Source organism: Pyrgilauda ruficollis, unplaced genomic scaffold, assembly GCF_017590135.1.
Source record: "Pyrgilauda ruficollis isolate IOZ18807 unplaced genomic scaffold, ASM1759013v1 scaffold20, whole genome shotgun sequence".
In the NCBI taxonomy this organism is placed as follows: Eukaryota; Metazoa; Chordata; class Aves; order Passeriformes; family Passeridae; genus Pyrgilauda; species Pyrgilauda ruficollis.
The window spans coordinates 5,332,090-5,348,562 of NW_024519207.1; the positions used below are offsets into that span (position 1 = coordinate 5,332,090).

General features: G+C 39.6%; 1 protein-coding gene across 3 annotated transcripts in view; it reads left to right on the forward strand.

Annotated features, from left to right (window-relative positions):
- The window catches only part of ENOX1 (ecto-NOX disulfide-thiol exchanger 1), a 354,413-nt gene that overhangs the window by 193,728 nt on the left and 144,212 nt on the right, over positions 1-16,473 (forward strand). For 2 of the 3 annotated variants that reach the window (XM_041467082.1, XM_041467083.1), the window contains exon 4: positions 12,052-12,162. The exons of the other annotated variant lie outside the window; for it this stretch is intronic. The gene's annotated coding sequence lies outside the window, so the exon portion shown is untranslated. The remainder of the gene's footprint in view (positions 1-12,051; positions 12,163-16,473) is intronic. 3 annotated transcript variants of the gene reach the window in all.

Sequence of the window (16,473 nt, forward strand, 5' to 3'; positions counted from 1 at the left end):
TTGCAATAGCTTTGCCACAAAAGTTTTTTGATGAAAAGAATTTTGAGGAAATATGTAAATTTTATCTTCAGGATCTAAATGTTGTCTTCAGCTGTCTAATGGGGATATCGGGAAGCCCCCTACCAGATGTTTCTTGCAAGGGGAAAGTGATAGGAGAGGGAATGGACACAAATTGCGATGTGGGAAAACCCACTTGGATATTAGGGGGAGAAAAACCCAACCAAAAAACCAAACCACAGTAACGTAATCAAGCATTAGAGCAGGTTGCACTTGGAGATATTCAAACCTGACAGTCTTGAGCAACCAGATCCGACTTGGTCACACCTAGAGCAGGGAATTGTACCAAGTGTCTGCCAGAGATGCCTCCCAGCCCATGTTGTTCTGTGCTTCTGTGAATTCTGTTATGTAGTTTGCTGTTTTCATCTAACTCTTAAATAAAGCAGAAATATTCTGTCTGTTTTCAGAACCTACTGGGTTTGCTCTCATTTATTTACACAGATGAGAAATGGAAAAGTTGCAAAAGAAATGATTCAGTGAACTGCAAAACCATATACTTCTCTCTGGAACCATGCATTTTATACATTTGGTTTATAATACCCAGTAGAAAACATGTGCTGAGAGCTCACTGATTTTATGAGCTGAGATATCTGTATCCATGAATGAGATTTATTTGCAGTGTTTTCCTCTCTTTTCTTTTTAATGAACAAAACAAATGAAAGTATTCTGTGGTTGTTTGGAATATTAAAATATGCCTGCTTTCATACTGAAAATAAGATCAAATCTAATAAATGTAATTATTACCACTGATAGGTTTGCTTTTCCATATAAATGTAAGCATTTCTTCTTGCTGTTTCTAATAATCTACATCTTACAGGGTGCATGTTTTTTTGCACAGTGTGCTTTTGCAATACTTTTGCCCCTGAAGATTTTCCTTGTGAAGTTATTAAAGTCAAGGCTTTTAAAAACTCTTGTCAAAATCTGAGAATTAAAACTGGTTCTGTTTGAAATACAATTATGTTTTAAGCAATTTTTCAGTGACATAACCCAAGCATGCCTTTGTGAATTGAGAAGTTACACATTTCTTCTTGAAATTTCTTTTTTCCATTTTTAAGTAGAGAATTTATAAACTTTTTAAAAAGCTGAAACATGAAATGTATTATGAGCTGAAACTCTGGTCAATAAATTTGGTTTGATTTAGGGTGCTTAAAAAGACTTTGTATGTCAGAATTTCTTATAGCATGAAAGAATGATCTCTTATTTAGCACACAATATATTTTATAGTACATTACAGCAAAGGATAGGATATGTTTATGGAATATGTACATATAGAATATAAAAGCTAGGTCTTATACGGATGCTGTGTTTTAATTCATCTGGCAGCTAAGCCCCACACATCCCCTCCCTCTCTCTCCCTGTGGGATGAGGGAGAGGATAAGATGGGTTAAAGTGAGAAAATCCTGCGCTGGGATATTGGCAGTTCAATAGGTCAAGAAAAGCTGAGCCCACAAGCAAACCTGAACAGGGAATCTATTCACCACTTCCCATGGGCATGCAGGTGTTCAGCCATCCCCAAGCGAGGCTCCAACACATGTGACTTGGGAAGACAAATGCCATCACTCCTAACATTCCCTGCTTCCTTCTCCTTCCCCCAGCTTTATATGCTGAGCATGACACTGTATATTATGGGATATCCCTTTGGTCAGTTGGGGTCAGCTATCCCAGCTTTGCTCCCTCCCAGCTCCTTGCACACTCCCAGCCACTCTCTGTTGGGGTGAGAGGCAGAAAGACCCTGACTCACTGTCAGCAATGCTCAGCTGTAACAAACACATCCCTGTGTTATCAACACTGTTTTCTCAGCACAAATTCACAACACAGCCCCATACCTGCTATTGTGAAGAAAAATAGAAATTAACTCTATTCCAGCCAAAACCAGCTCAATGGACATCAATATATCTGTTCTGTAATAAAGGTCTGGAAACAGGACAAGCCTGTCTCATGAAGGAAAATAAGAAAAAGATAAAACTTCCCTGATTTGTTAGATCCAGCTGGGTTGCAATCATGACAGACACTACAGTAGCACTGCTTCTAGGTATGAAACAACCTGTGAAGTGAATAAGGGTGCAAAACTTTAAACTGCAAAGGAAGTTTACTTTTTTCCTAAAGCTGATTATATCTCAATAAGTGTTTCTATCCTTCTCTGAAAATCAGAGTAGAAACTAGCACAGAACCAGGGTAGTTTAACACAAGTAACGTATATGGGGTTTTTCTGCCTACCGCATCATCTTATGGTTATTGTCGAAACATCTGGCTTCACAACTAGTGGGTTTTTTTCCTTTTCATTTGGGACAGGTCTTGCACAGTTCTGCCTTCTTGGGAAAAAGGAAAGTAATCCTTTGAAAACTGATGTTTCTTGCAAGAAACATGTACAAGACCAGATGGATGTAAGCAGTATTATTTACTTAGCCAGCAAGGGCTGTTTATCAGTACAATGTACAGATCATTGTAAGCTTATTACAGACAATGAAAGAGTTGTGACCAAATCAGTTAAGTTTCACTCTTACTTTCTGAACATTGGCTTTCTTGGCTAATGAATAAAGCTTTTGAGGAATAAAGCTTTGGCTTCACAAACCAAAATGTATTGTATAGTTTGATGGTAAGCAGCCAAGACTGTAATTTTTGAGAAACCAAAACAATTTGTCTTCTTCCATGAAAGTTTCCTGAAGCATTTTCATGACAAAAGCATTGATATTTTACACACACAGGTTACTCTCCGACAAAGACTGCTTTAAATTGCATTTCATTTTCAATAGTTTTTCCATTACCTACTTGTTGAGCAAAAAATAGGCACAATTAATTTTTTTTGCTGAGAAATATCTAATACCCTAAGTATCTATATGCTTTAATCTCCAAGAAACCATTGCAGAGAATTACAATATTCTCAAAATGTTGCCGTGAGGATAGATGATGATTGACACTTATTCATTAAGACATAATTGATTTCCAAAAGCAGTGGATTTAGATTCCCTTTGAAAGGCTTTTTTTGCCCCATATTAATGAGCAGCAAACTTCAGAAGAGATGCACTCATGCAAGCTTTTGGTTACACACAAACATATGTTCTGTGTGAGTTTAAGTAATGCTTATACAGATGTGTATGCCTCCTGAAGAGGCAAGCAGAGAGAATCTTTACACGTGAAGTGCAAACATAAAACAATACCTAGGAAAACACCATCTAATTTAATGCACAGTGAGGCTGGGAAATTACTGTCGAGTAAGTGTTGTGTAAGCTTGCAATGCAGAGCTAAACCTTGCAGAAATGTGTGAAGAGCACTCAGATACAAAATCAAGACAAATATCTCACTTTTGTCCCTGGTTTGCTTGTCAGGCTGTCCTCTTTTCCCTTTTCTTGCTGCTACTTTACAAGAAGCATCTGCTTTCTAGAGGATGGGGGAAGTTCAGCTATAGTGAGTGTAAGGTTTTATCTGCTTTTTTAAAATTTACTAATTTGGTGGATTTGATAATCATCTCTCCATTATCTGGTCTTTGCTTTTGTATAGAGTTAAATTGGTTCTACTGCTTGTTCTTCAGCTGCAGTGCAGGCTGGCAGTGTGTCCTCAGCACACACCTCCTTAGCACACCCATGGTTCAGGAGTACCCTTCCAAAACTGTATGCGTATAGTGTATTTATATGACTTTTGTCACATGCCATGGAATTCCTTCTGGGGTCCAACACTGCCTTTCAGAAGGAAGACAGCTACTGATTCTTATTCTGGGGCCGCAGTTTCACCATGGTGAGTGGCTGCTGTGGTGTTAGGAGCACACAGCGCACCTTGACTTGCTAGATTTGAGTGCTTTGTAACAAGAAATTACACTGCCGGAGAGCAAATTAGTGATTGATGTAAAATGGAGACTTCTAGATTGTAATTGTGCTAGCAAGATATGAGATGAAGCTTAAAGTATAATTTTAACAGTATTTAATTAAGTGGAACAGTAGATTAACCACCACAATCCTAACTAAACACATATAGAAGAATTGCAAAGTATAAATGCTCATTTTTGCTAAGTTGCCTCTGCCATCAGTGACTGACTTAGAGAGGGTGTGATTGACTTGAAGCTGAATTAAAGTGGCTCAATTTAAAAACTAAATTTTAAATCTTTTTCAATTGTTCTCCCTTAATGCTGGCAGGGAAAGGTGACTCATCTGTTCCACATTGCATGGTTCACTGGGTGGAGAGAAAATGACATATTTTATCTGGTCACTGAGATCTTACTGTGTCATTTCAGTTGTGTGTAGCAATTAAAGCAAAGCAAGTGACTTACCTGACAAATTTAGTCTGTTGTTCTTTCAATAGAAGTATTATTACCTCTAGTTTATATTTGTTTGAGTTCCCTGATGGCAGGTTTCTCTCATCACCTCAGTTGCTGACAAACTGTAATTAGGTATCCTCATGCACGGTGCTAGATGAAGAAGTTGCAGGGAACTGGTGCAGTTCCTTTACAGTTTATTTAATTAACTTTGTGCGCTGGATCCAAAAGATTTGGGGAGCCTGGCCTCCCTTGCTTTGTCAAGCTGTGTAAATCCCATATCAATTATACCCCCTCTTCTGGAAACAAACAGTGGAGCATACAAGCTTTGAATTTGCATGACTCTTTGTAGGAAGCAAACATAAAAGGAGCTTGTATTCAGCCACAGTACATTCATTGTTAATTTGAAGTGAATATTTATAACTTTCTTTTTGCTATTAGCCTGACACTATGAGCAATTATAGCAGTATTCAGCTAAATCTGCTCAGCCTGTGCCTGGTCAGAATTTTCTTTCCCTGTGTTTCTAATACATTTCCTAAGCACTATTTTGTCCTTAATGCCTTTATAGCTTGTTTATTGGAAACAGGTTTTTAATTATTTTTCAGCAGTACTGGAGACCTGATTTAATGAGCAATTGTTAGATATACTAGGGAGACACATTCACCTGATTAATGTGATAGTTAACTGAGCAACAAAATTGCCTCATGAAGAAGCAGCTGTACAGAGTTGAAGCAGTAAAAAAGTTTGGGGGAATGTGAAGAAAATATTTGAGGAGAGATAATTTAAAATAGGATACTGAGCAAGTTGGAGGCTAAGTATAAATACACAGTGTTGGCTTGCTGGTTGCCCATATTGCCCATATTTGTAGGATACAGGCTTGACTGAAAGATACTGCATTGGAATGCTGGGATGTTCAAGGGCTGTAAAAAAAAATGAGGAGGATGAGTCTTTCAGGTGTGTTAGAGATGAAACTGTGCTGCAGCAAGTTCTTTAATGGCATGCAGCATTGTCCAGCTTCAGTGCTAATGTGTGCTTTTGGAAACAAGTCTGTCCCTTGAGAACCAGATTTTTTCTCTGAAAGAGTAAGGCAAGAGAGAAGTTTGACATTCTTTGGTTGTCAGAGCTCACACTGGGGTATTTCTTGTGGCACTGACTTGCTCCTATCAGCAGCACTTACATTCTCAGTTTGGAAGCTTGTGGTCAGCTTAAAGGATCAGACTAACATGATCACCACAGAATTTCAGTACAAGATAGTTCCACTCATGCATTTCAATGTCATCTTCCCTCCTCTTTGCAAGCAGCATTTGTGAAGAACGATGACAGTGATAGCCCAGTAGAATTTCATTACTAGATCACCAAGTTTCATTCCTGCAGAGGACTATGGCATCCATGTAGAGAAGGGTCCACAGGGAGGACACAGGGTGCACTGAGGCCAAAAAATGGTAGCAGACTGGTAGAAGAGGAGAATTAAGTACGAATGCTCAAGGAAACACAGCCCAGCTAGTTTCTGTCAAGTAGTTCCCAACTTGGCTTGTGTGGTGGGTATCACTTTACAAGCCTGAAAATACAGAATGTTTCAAAGTCAAGGTGTATTATAAACCATCCCACTCACAATCTGACTGGACCTCTTATGACCTAATATAACCCCTCTGGTTTCAAGTTAGGGCTGGTGGCTTTGTGTTTCTGCTCACTCATATACTAGTGAGGGCAGAAACTTTTTTTTTTCCAAAAGGGAAACTGGGCTTTTTGTATGGGATGTTGTATTCTTGTTCACATGATTTAAACAGATGAGAGCTGTATAGATTATAAAGAACTCACTCTGGGAAAATGAACTGACTTTCTGTGCAGTTACTCTGGGAGCACGGATTAGGGAGAAGACTGATAAAATCAAGTCTAAGTGAAAGTGGGCTGGACACATTACTGGGATTATAAGAGATTAGAAGAAAATAGAGAAAAATGAGAAGACAATTAACATACACCTGTTCGGAAGAGAAAAGTGCTCCTGTGAGTGTCAAACTCTCTGCCCCACTTTAACTGGTTCAGCTCATCTCCATGGTGACAAGTAACTTGGACAATTCTTTGCAAAACATTTTTACTTCCTTGCCTTGGTAACATGATGGAAATATAAATTGCTTTATTTATGATTTGAATACTTCTTTCAAAGCCAGGAGGGTTGCTGATCTGATGGTTGGAGAATCAGAGTAGAATTGAGCAGGTCTGGATTAATTTCAAATTCTTGTCATAGCTTTGCCTTAGAAGATTTCTAGCAGATTTTAACTTTTGGGGTTTTTGTCTGCACCTCATTTTATTCATGTTGTCTGCAAAAAGGAGAGAATGATACTTGTGTTCCACCCATGCTATCATGCCTTACCAGTTTTGCTGGTGGGATTTTTGGGGCTCTGCTTGTCTGTGCCCTGGGTCAGCAGTCCTCCAGCCCTCTCGGACCACACCAGCCCTCTGATTAAGACATTTTTGTCTTTCCTGGCTTGAAGGGAAAGTTCCCAGTGATCCTTTGATTTGGACTGCAGCTGCCTTTTGTTATTTTTATATGGTGTGGTCTTCAGACCTCTTGTGTGGAGGACCCATGGTGGTGCAGGAGCCAGCAGTGTGGCCATGCAGGGCAGCTCTGAGCATGACAGAGCACCTTGGGGGAGCCTGAAACAGGTCACAGCTCCGCAGACTGCCTGGGCACCTGCCTCATCTCTGCCTCTTTGGCAAACCTTTAACATAAACATGTTCCAGAGTGTTTTGCTATAGATGGGTGATCTCCAACATGTGCTGATGTGCTCTGCTAGATAAGGATCAGGATTTCTTTCTGGAAGAACTCATTACAGGGCAGACACACTGGCATTGCCTGCATTTTTAGGTAAGAGGCTTGATACTTTGCCACTTATGTGGCAGCCAAAATAGACAAAAGCAGAACATACTTTTAAAATTGTTTCCTGGCATATAAATAGAGATTATGTAGTGCTATAATTTGCACATGTATACATGTATTATATTTTGATGCTATCAAACTAAACTGTATGATAGCAACCACTCCTGTTAATCTTGCATTATTCTTCAAACCCAACAAAAGTCATCTGTTGAACTCAACACTGAGTTGTTGAGTCCAATTTTTGGTTGTTTCATTATGTTTTGTTTGATTTATTGGTTTGGGTTTTGGTGGGGTTTTTTTGGGGTTTTTTTTCTCTTTTTTTGGCTTTTTTTTTGTTTTTTTTTTTGGTTTATTTTCCTTATTTGAAAAGCAGTCAGGGTAAGAGATTTGAAGTGGTGTGATCATGTGTTCCAACAGAACAGAGTTGTTCTCTTATTTCTCTGCAGAGTGTTCTCCTATTTTTTATGAAGACCATCCTAAAAAACTGCTGATTAAAAAGAAATAGAAAAGGGCAAATAATATATTATACTATCACCTTTGAAAAATTTGGGAGTTTAATTTAATTTAACAGCTGGCCATATATATGTCTCTGAAACTTGTCATAAATCTAACACTGTGCAGCTAATAAACAGCAACAGGAAAAGTGGTCAATCCAAAGTACATGCAGTTAGAGCATCCTGGCCTGCCTGTATCAAATTCTGTATAACCACATATGGAAAAATATCAAGCCTGGACTTCTAAAATGCCTGAGACAGAACAGCTTTTGAAGCAAAAGCAGCAGCCAAAGTTTGTAAAAGCAACTGTCTAATTCACGTGTGTTTATACACACATGCATATATATATATATATTTACAAGCAGTATGATATGTATTCACACCTGATACAGAAGTAGGAATGGCAAAAGTGGTGTACAGTTCCCTTCTGAAAAACTGTCTGCCTTAACTGTTCACCCCTCTTCCCTCACCATTGTTCTCAGACTAACCAGGCACATTTGCAGAGCTCGACCCTTCGCTAGCTCACACTAAAAGGAAAACTTGGCATGATTTCCTTTTTTGTAACCGGGCCCCTTTCACTAATTTGCTTGACACAGATACGCTCCCGAGGAGTCCCTTAAAGGGATTTAGACCCCTCCCTACCACTGTCATCTCTTGTGTTTTGTCCAGGTGCACACACTGCAACTGTCTCAACAAAGTGGGTTCTTTTGTTTGTTATTTTTTCTTCCCAAGACTCAAATATTAACAGTTCTGGTAGGAGGCACGTAACACAAATGTATTTGCCAAATGGCGCTGCCTCTTTCCTTGGATATGTGAAAGCATTTTGTGGAAATGGAATAACCAAATGAATAGAGCCTGCCAGTTCCACACGCCTCCTGTCTGTGAGCATCCCCACCCTGGGTACGGGGGCTGTGTTACTGACTCAGGGGAATGGGTTTAGAGGAGCCCTTTGTTGGAATATTGGCAGCACATCACTGGACTTGTCGGTGTTGCAGATGGAGCAACTTGCCGAACAGATGGATTCTCAGTTTTCTCAAAGAAAGGGAAGGTACTTGATGTACCACGGTGGGAAACAAGGGAGGGTATTCCAGGCAGATGGAAAGGCAGGAAAGAAGGCACGTTCTGTGCTTTTTTGGGCACTTGGAGCCTAGCAGTCTCTGGCAAACTTGGGAAAGCATAAGCACAGCACTCTGTGAGAGGGCAAAGGCACTGTAACAGATGTGGTGGAAGCATTTGCGCACAAGCAATGAAAATGAAGGCTGAGACTAGGAAAAGCCAGAGTGTATAGCTGAGTATAATGTGCTAGGTATGGAAAGGGCTCCTGCCTGCGCCATCAGAGGTACACTCTATTAAGGCACAGGACTAGTGCCAGAAGAGCATAACTGGAAGAGAGGACTGATTAATATTTTATGGTCTAATTGTGTTGTGGAAGAGGCTAGAGATAAATGTCATCTGCCACTGTGAAGCCAAGGATCCCCATGTTTCTGCAGTGTGTGCATTGGTTCTGTGGTGGCACAGTTTGTTCAGTGGCACTGCTCAGGTACCATGCGGCCTCTTTTCTTCTGCTGTTCTTTGTCCCCTCCCCATTTTACCTCACTTCCATCCTCACTTCTATTGCTGGGGCAGGATCAGACCTATGCAGCACCCAAGAGCCTGTAAATCTGACTTGAAATCATGTTCCAATATTTACTGCTAAAACCTTCATGCAATTACCAAATGCAGCAGGCATGAACAGAAAAAAGTGATCATATTTTGATGTTTTGTGTTAACTCCCTACAACTTTTCAGTCACTTCATACAGAGACACCAGACTTAGCAGAAATATACTTTATCATAGTATCATTTATGATTTAATAACAATGGAATTTTTCTTTATTTTTAACCCTTAGCTTAATTAGACAATTTCAGCATCTTAGAATGCAGACATTAAAGCTGTTTAGCTATAGTAAGGATGCCAAAGGCCTTGGAAATTCAGATTTTCTGGGAAATGAATATGATAAAGAGCAAAAATGTTATTTCCAGGTGTGATTCAATGCTGAAAGCAGCTGTGCAAAATTATCACTTTCTTAAATAATGGCTTTGGCTTTTGTTCATAGTCAGGGTTGTGTCTACAGCAAAAAGAAATGTCTGAAGTATTTTTATGAAAAATAAAATTGCCTGGATTACATACCCACTTTTGCATCAATTGTGCTCAGTTTTGAAGGACTGAATTATCAGGGAGGCTCTGAGATAAAATGAACAAGGAATCCCATCACTGAATTTTAGTATGAACATTTTTCAGAGTGTTGTGTCTGGATTTCTGCCAAGTTTCAGCCCCATAATAAAGTCCAACCCACACAAAGTAAGGAAATAATAAAGAAGGGAAAACAACCCAAAAACTTCTACAAGGCAAAAAGACTAGGCATTTTTTTATGGGGAAATAAGTGGCCAAGAATAATTTATTGGAAAAGTAATTAACTAAAGAGAGAGTGGGCTCTTCTCTGTAATTGGAAATGATAACATTTTCCAGCCTTACTAAACACAGCAGAGGATCATCATTTTGCTTCACCAACATGGTTAAGTTAAAGTTGAGAAGTTGCTTTCCTCTAGTTTTATTTCTCCTGACACCCAATACTGCAATTGAGCCCACTTTCCTTTCTCTATGGCAAAATCTAATCTGGCTGCTATAGAACCTGTGAAAATCATGGAGGTGATGAGCCAGGGTCTGCTTTCTGCATTGTATGTCTGGCTTATTTAATCTCTAGTCACCCTCAGATAATAAATATTTCATATGTTGGACAGGTGAAAGGTTTCATTCAGCTGCAGATCTGCTTCCACGGCAACTGATTCTTCTCATTTGAACCATTTAAATGTGTTGAAAACAGAGCTTGCTTTCTATTTTTCTCCACTGTGTTTTTGTGTGTAATGTATTATTTGTTTTCTCCCTCCTGTCCCTCCTACAAGCAGATACAGAAAAGCCGACAGCATTAACAAGTAATTCTAAACAATTTATAATCCAAACAAATTCTCTCTTCCAGTCAAAATGGGATGAAAAATGCCATTTCGTTTGACAAGCATAGAGTAAATATCTAGAGATATGAAATTGCCCGGGTTAACATCTATAAATACTCTGTATGCAAAAAAATGCATGCAATCACAGTACTACTTTATGCTTTACAGTATATTTCTCCATTGGTACTGGGTGTTTCCTCAATACCGTTGCCCAACAATTCAGTTAATAGAGTTGAGTTTGATTTTGGTGTTTTTTTGGGGGAGGGGGAGGCAGTATCCCAGGTCTTTCTCTAAGAAAGGTTTCCTCCTCTAAGAAAAGCTACTATCAAAAAGACTAAATGTCTGCAACAATATCTGATTTATGGCAATGTTGGTGCTTGTGATGGATCCTCTGGAACACGTCTGCTGCATCCTTTGCATCTTGCAGCAGAAGGAGCTCTTTGGAAGCATAGCTTAGCTCATTCTTCCTCTGCACATCTCATGTGTAGTGGGCAGCTGCTGTCCCTCTTCCTCTCAAGCCATCCCCATATCTGGACTCTGACACACGATGTGCCCCATGCCCACCTCCATGCCCGTCTGCATACATGGCTGGTGGCTTCACAAAGCGCTTCCCTTGACTGCCTGCTGAGTCAGTTGTGACTTGGTGCAGTGGTGAAATTTTGCTAGATAGGCTCCAAGTAAAGGGATTTTCCCTCTACCATCTCCTATCAGGCTCAGAGACACTTTTACTTGCATCTGACCATCTGTGTGGATGTTCTCTTGATGCAGTTATGGCAGAATGGGGACATTATTTCATAAGGCACACAGCTGTCTTAGGAAATAAGTTAGAGAACACATCTCAGGGTGTGATTTAGGAGTTTTAGATGTGATGGAGAACCATGCATAGATGGCTAATTTGATCTCTCTGTCCTCCCTTTCTATCTACTGTATAGCTTCCTAGTGATGCTATATTTGGGAATTAGGATGTTCTAGATCAGTTTGGAAAAACTGACATGACATGAGGCACAACTGCTATTTTGGGTTTAGGGGGAGATGGAAAACGGGTACAGCCTTTGATAGGTGTCTGTGTCTGTGCCTGGTAGCTCTGTGGCAGATCCCCCTATTAGAAACAATTGAACTATATCTGACCTTGCAGCCCTCTCCCTTCTGTTTCCAGGCATATAGATTTTAGCCAGCAGGTCTCTGGTTAACCCCTCCTCGCTGTTGTTTATTTCCTGCCACTCTGCAGACACACCACTGAGCATTAAGTATGTGAATTCAAAGACGCTCCCTCTCTCCTGTACAGTCTTAATAGCAAACAGTCACGAGCTGGGCTTCTCCAGGCAGAATTTCTACCTAAGAGACATAGGTTTCAGGAGTATTTGCCCTTTCTCTCACCCTTTTCAGACTTCATTAAAAGCATCCACTTCAAGAAACTACAACTGTGTTTATTCAAGCTTTGAATTTGGAAGTCGTGACGGGATCCCTGCCACGGCACGCTTGAACCGTGAAACCCAGGTCAGTTCCATTTTTTGGTTTTCATGTACTGGCACTGTGCTGCAGCTGTTTGAGCTACCAGGTCTCTGTGGAAGCAATACTTCTTTTAACATGCAGAAAACATCATATTTGATTTTATAACCTTACCTCTTGTTGTAGGTTTCGGGTTTTTTTGTACTACTAAACAAAATGTCAGGGTAGCATGTCAGTGAACATAATGCATTCAAAAAGAATCATGCTGACAGGCTTGAAAACTAAATGCTCTCTTTCAAACAGGCAGGAACAGCTCTGATTTTCCTTCCTGCCCACCAGGCTATACTTGGACTTGAGAAGACAGCTGTGCTTCATCTCCCTGTTGCTCTGTCACTGTGACTGCTGGCTATTGCACTATATAATGCGATCTTGGGCTGTGAGATACGACCAGTTTCAATCAATGTTCGCTGAGGTTGACTTTGTGACTCAAAGGCTACTGACTCAATAGCCCATTAGTTTTGTCAGTGAATTAACCCTTTCTCTCTCTTCAAGCCTTCTGTGGTGTTGAGGAGCTTGTGGGTTTTTCGTATTGCTGGAGAGAAAGATGCTGGGTTGGCTATTGCACTGAATGCAGCTGGAGGGGTGTTGCTAGGTTTGCATGAGGCACTTTCTGAAAAGTGCCTTATTTTTGTTAATAATTCTACTCTAGATCTCGGATTCCAAATTCACATAGAGTTTGCCTTTCTGAAACTTCGTGTCAGTAGTCTTTTACTGCAAGGTGGATTTTCAGGGTGAAAATCAAAGTTAACAAAATTTGGTACCTGCAATGTTTGTTTCCCCCAAATGTGCATTGGAAAACTCTGTCTGAAGGCACAGTTTGTCTGCTTATAGGGAAAAGATCTGGGGGCAGCAGTGCTTTATGCAAGAAAATTCGTTGGTGTTTGACTTGTGGTTCTGCCTTCCCTTTAATTCCTGCGCCCTGATCCTTAGTGATTGTATGCTTTGATGTTGCTAGAGTGTTCTTGGAGTATGTGCTCTTCTCAGTGAAAGTTACGCTGCTGTTAGTTTTTAATGTTTCATACAGTGGTGAAGAATAATCTGGAATACACCCAGACATGGACATTTCATCACCATGAAGCCTGCAGTGAGGGCCATTGTCCCATTCAGTCACCAAATAAGTCTGGAGAGCAAATACCATGTCCAGCTCTACATCTTCTCTGGCTCTTTCGTGGTGTGTTCAGTTCCTCTGCTTCTAAGCATATTTCCCTTCTTTCCAACTATTTTCCTTTGTGCATTTGTTCCTTGTTTAATTATTTTAGGTCAAGTCTGCAACAGCTGAACAGAATGCATTAAAGGTAAAGATCTGTGATTTTCCTGTGGCAGAAAAATTTGTATGAAAAGATAAATATCTTTTTAGGTATTATATTTGTCTTAGACAATGGGAAGATAGGTTCTGAGTGGCTGGAAAGGTTGTAACTGCACCATTAATGTTTAATTACTATTGGCAGCCAAGAAGTGCCTTTCTGGATTAACCAGACACTCAGCTTCTGAGATGTGCATAGGTGGCAGAAAGTGATAAAGCTTGTGAAACCGCACCTCTGGGAACATGTAATGGGATCTTTCCTGTGATATGCAAATTATGCTGCCGAGTTGCTGTGTAAACAATTCATGGGAGATGTAGTGAGAGGTAGTTAAATAACTGGATCACATATCAAAGATAAAATCCGTCACCGGGAATGGAAAAATGTGTTAAAATAGTGGTTTTGCTATTAGAAATAAATAAATAATGTACAGAAAAAATTTTTGCCCAAAGCATACAGCAGCACTGAAGAGTAAATAGCAAATGATTTATCACAATTGTTGCAGTTCAGAGTAAACAAGCATTTAGGAAACCAGTGTGCACAGAGTTTGTGAAAACCAAGACTTTTCCTAGTACAAGTAGTCTAGCCAATTATGCTGGTGTTTTTGGTTTTTTTTCTTTTTGTGTTTTTTTTTGGTAACTGAGGAAAAAAAGATTACTTCACAAATGTTAATTTGGCTACTTTGCAGGCAGAAGATATGCACTGCTTTTCAGTGATAAAACCAATCCCATCATTTCTATTCTAGGCATGAGCAAAGATCTCAGGCAACCCAGCAAAATGTATTTCAGGGTCATATATAGCCATAGATCAATGAGTGTGAGCAAACCATATTGGCACCAGCAGAAGCTAAGCTCATGGCTTCAGCCTGAGTTTCTAATTTTTGTATTTTACACTGTATGAGGAAAGGATTCCACATAATAGCACTCCTCCAATAAATCAAAGATTACTCTTTCACAAACGGTACTGAAGCCTTCATTGATTCTCTGTCCAACTTCACTGTTCTTCCACAGAGGGTAATTCCTGTAGCACTTGTCTTCCCTCGCCTTTTCTCATAACTGCTGTTCATTTAGGCTCTGATGTAGCTCAGTTGAAGCCCAGTGAGAAGCCTCATACCCCTCCTTAGTGGGAGCTGCAACATGTGCTAGAGTCCTAAGGGGCCAGCAGCAGAAAATGTAAGGAGGCAGCAAGGAATATTAAAGCATCATGAGTCAAGGGAAATATTTTTGACCTGCAAGTTTCTTTTGTTTTGCTATGTAGCAGGAATGATACTCTAGATAGAATTGTATGGTCACAACAAACAGATCCCACATTCAACAAATGTATTGAATTCTGTTCTATGTTTAATCACCAACAGAAACTATGTCAGATGATCTTCCACCAGGAACAATATCTCCTAATTAACAGTATTTAAGGTATATTATAACTACAGGATATGAAACTAGATGGATCTGTCTCTTGACATTTCATATTCGGATTTTTTTTTCTGCTAAGTCTCTTAATATGCTTCAATTAATGATAACAGAGGCCAGGCCATTCTGGGTGATGGATCTGCATATGTGAATCTTACTACCACTGAGATGAGATGAAGCATGAATCTTTCCATCATTAAACTCCCCTTAGAAACATGAATGAATTCCATTAAACTGAATTTACTAGCACAAATGTTGATTATGAGGAAGCTAAGGGTCAAAGCTTGATTGCCTTGTCCTGTAAAGTGCAAAAACCTGTGCCAGACATGACAGGAAAGTTGGGGAGCCTGTCTGCAGAGTCTTCAGAAGTTCTGTAGCCATTCATAGCAGGTATGTAATTTCTTTTCATTCATGGGGAAGTCATACAAAACTATTTTGTTCTGGCCCTATTTGAGCAAGCAGATTTTTAATTTTAGTGCCCCAAAAAGGTTTTATCATCCAGAGAATTATTGCTTCTCTTTCTGTGCTGTGGTAGATACCCAGTCTTCATCAACTGCTAAATATTTGGAGAGCTAATCAGTAGTAAACCTGAGGTATAGACTTTGTATAGATAGCTTAACAATTAAGACATTTAAACTATTCCTGAATGAAAGGAAATTGCCAACTGTAAAGACAGAATTTCCTAGCTCAGGCATTTCTGGCTGTGTAATTAAACTAAATACGCCGCTTCCTTGCCCCTAGCCACAGTTGTCCTAAAGATTAACAACACTGAATTTCTCCCAGGCTGAAATCTTGTTTGGACCCTGAAATATGGACCCTGAAATAACACGACAGTGCACTACAACTCTATCTGGCGACTCCTCCCAAACTCAGTGATGCTTCATTGTGTCCCAGTGATGCACTTGACAGCATCTCCAATCCACAGGACTCAGGGAGGAGTTCACTATTTCGAAGATGAGTATAGATGAAACCAGGTTTCTGCAGATTTTACTATGGTGTGGAGATACTTGTCTGAAGTAATCTATTAGATGTCATAAAGCATATGCAAGCAGAAAATCTTGCATAAAACACTGGGGGAAAAAAAGATGAAAAGCCTGCTTTCCATGCTATTCCAGTGAGCAATTCTATTATGATCTGGCCTTAATTTAAGTGATCTACTATATTTGTAATTGTACAACATAATCATGTTCCTAGGATTGTTATCTTTTTCTGTCATATATTTTTAGCTACCTCAGTTCTCTGCAACTTCTTAAAGAAAGTGTTTCTTAGATTTATTTGAATGGTGTTCCCAAGGACAATTGTAATTCACGTTATCTGATTGAGAAATGGCATGATTACAAACTTTAGTTTTCTTTTAAGATACCAGTAAACATTTTTTTTTGAGTCTCATATTTTGCTTGCATCTTACGTGCCCACACTTGCTTGATCACATGCAGGATATATTTTTGTACACTGGTGCTATGCATGACTATGAAAAGAGCTGTAGATAGAACAAGATGAGATATAGGCTGTAATTTACACCTGACAGAGTGTGAATTTCATTGCAAGTGCTTTTAAAGGAAACTTGCTATTTTCTCCACATTCAGATA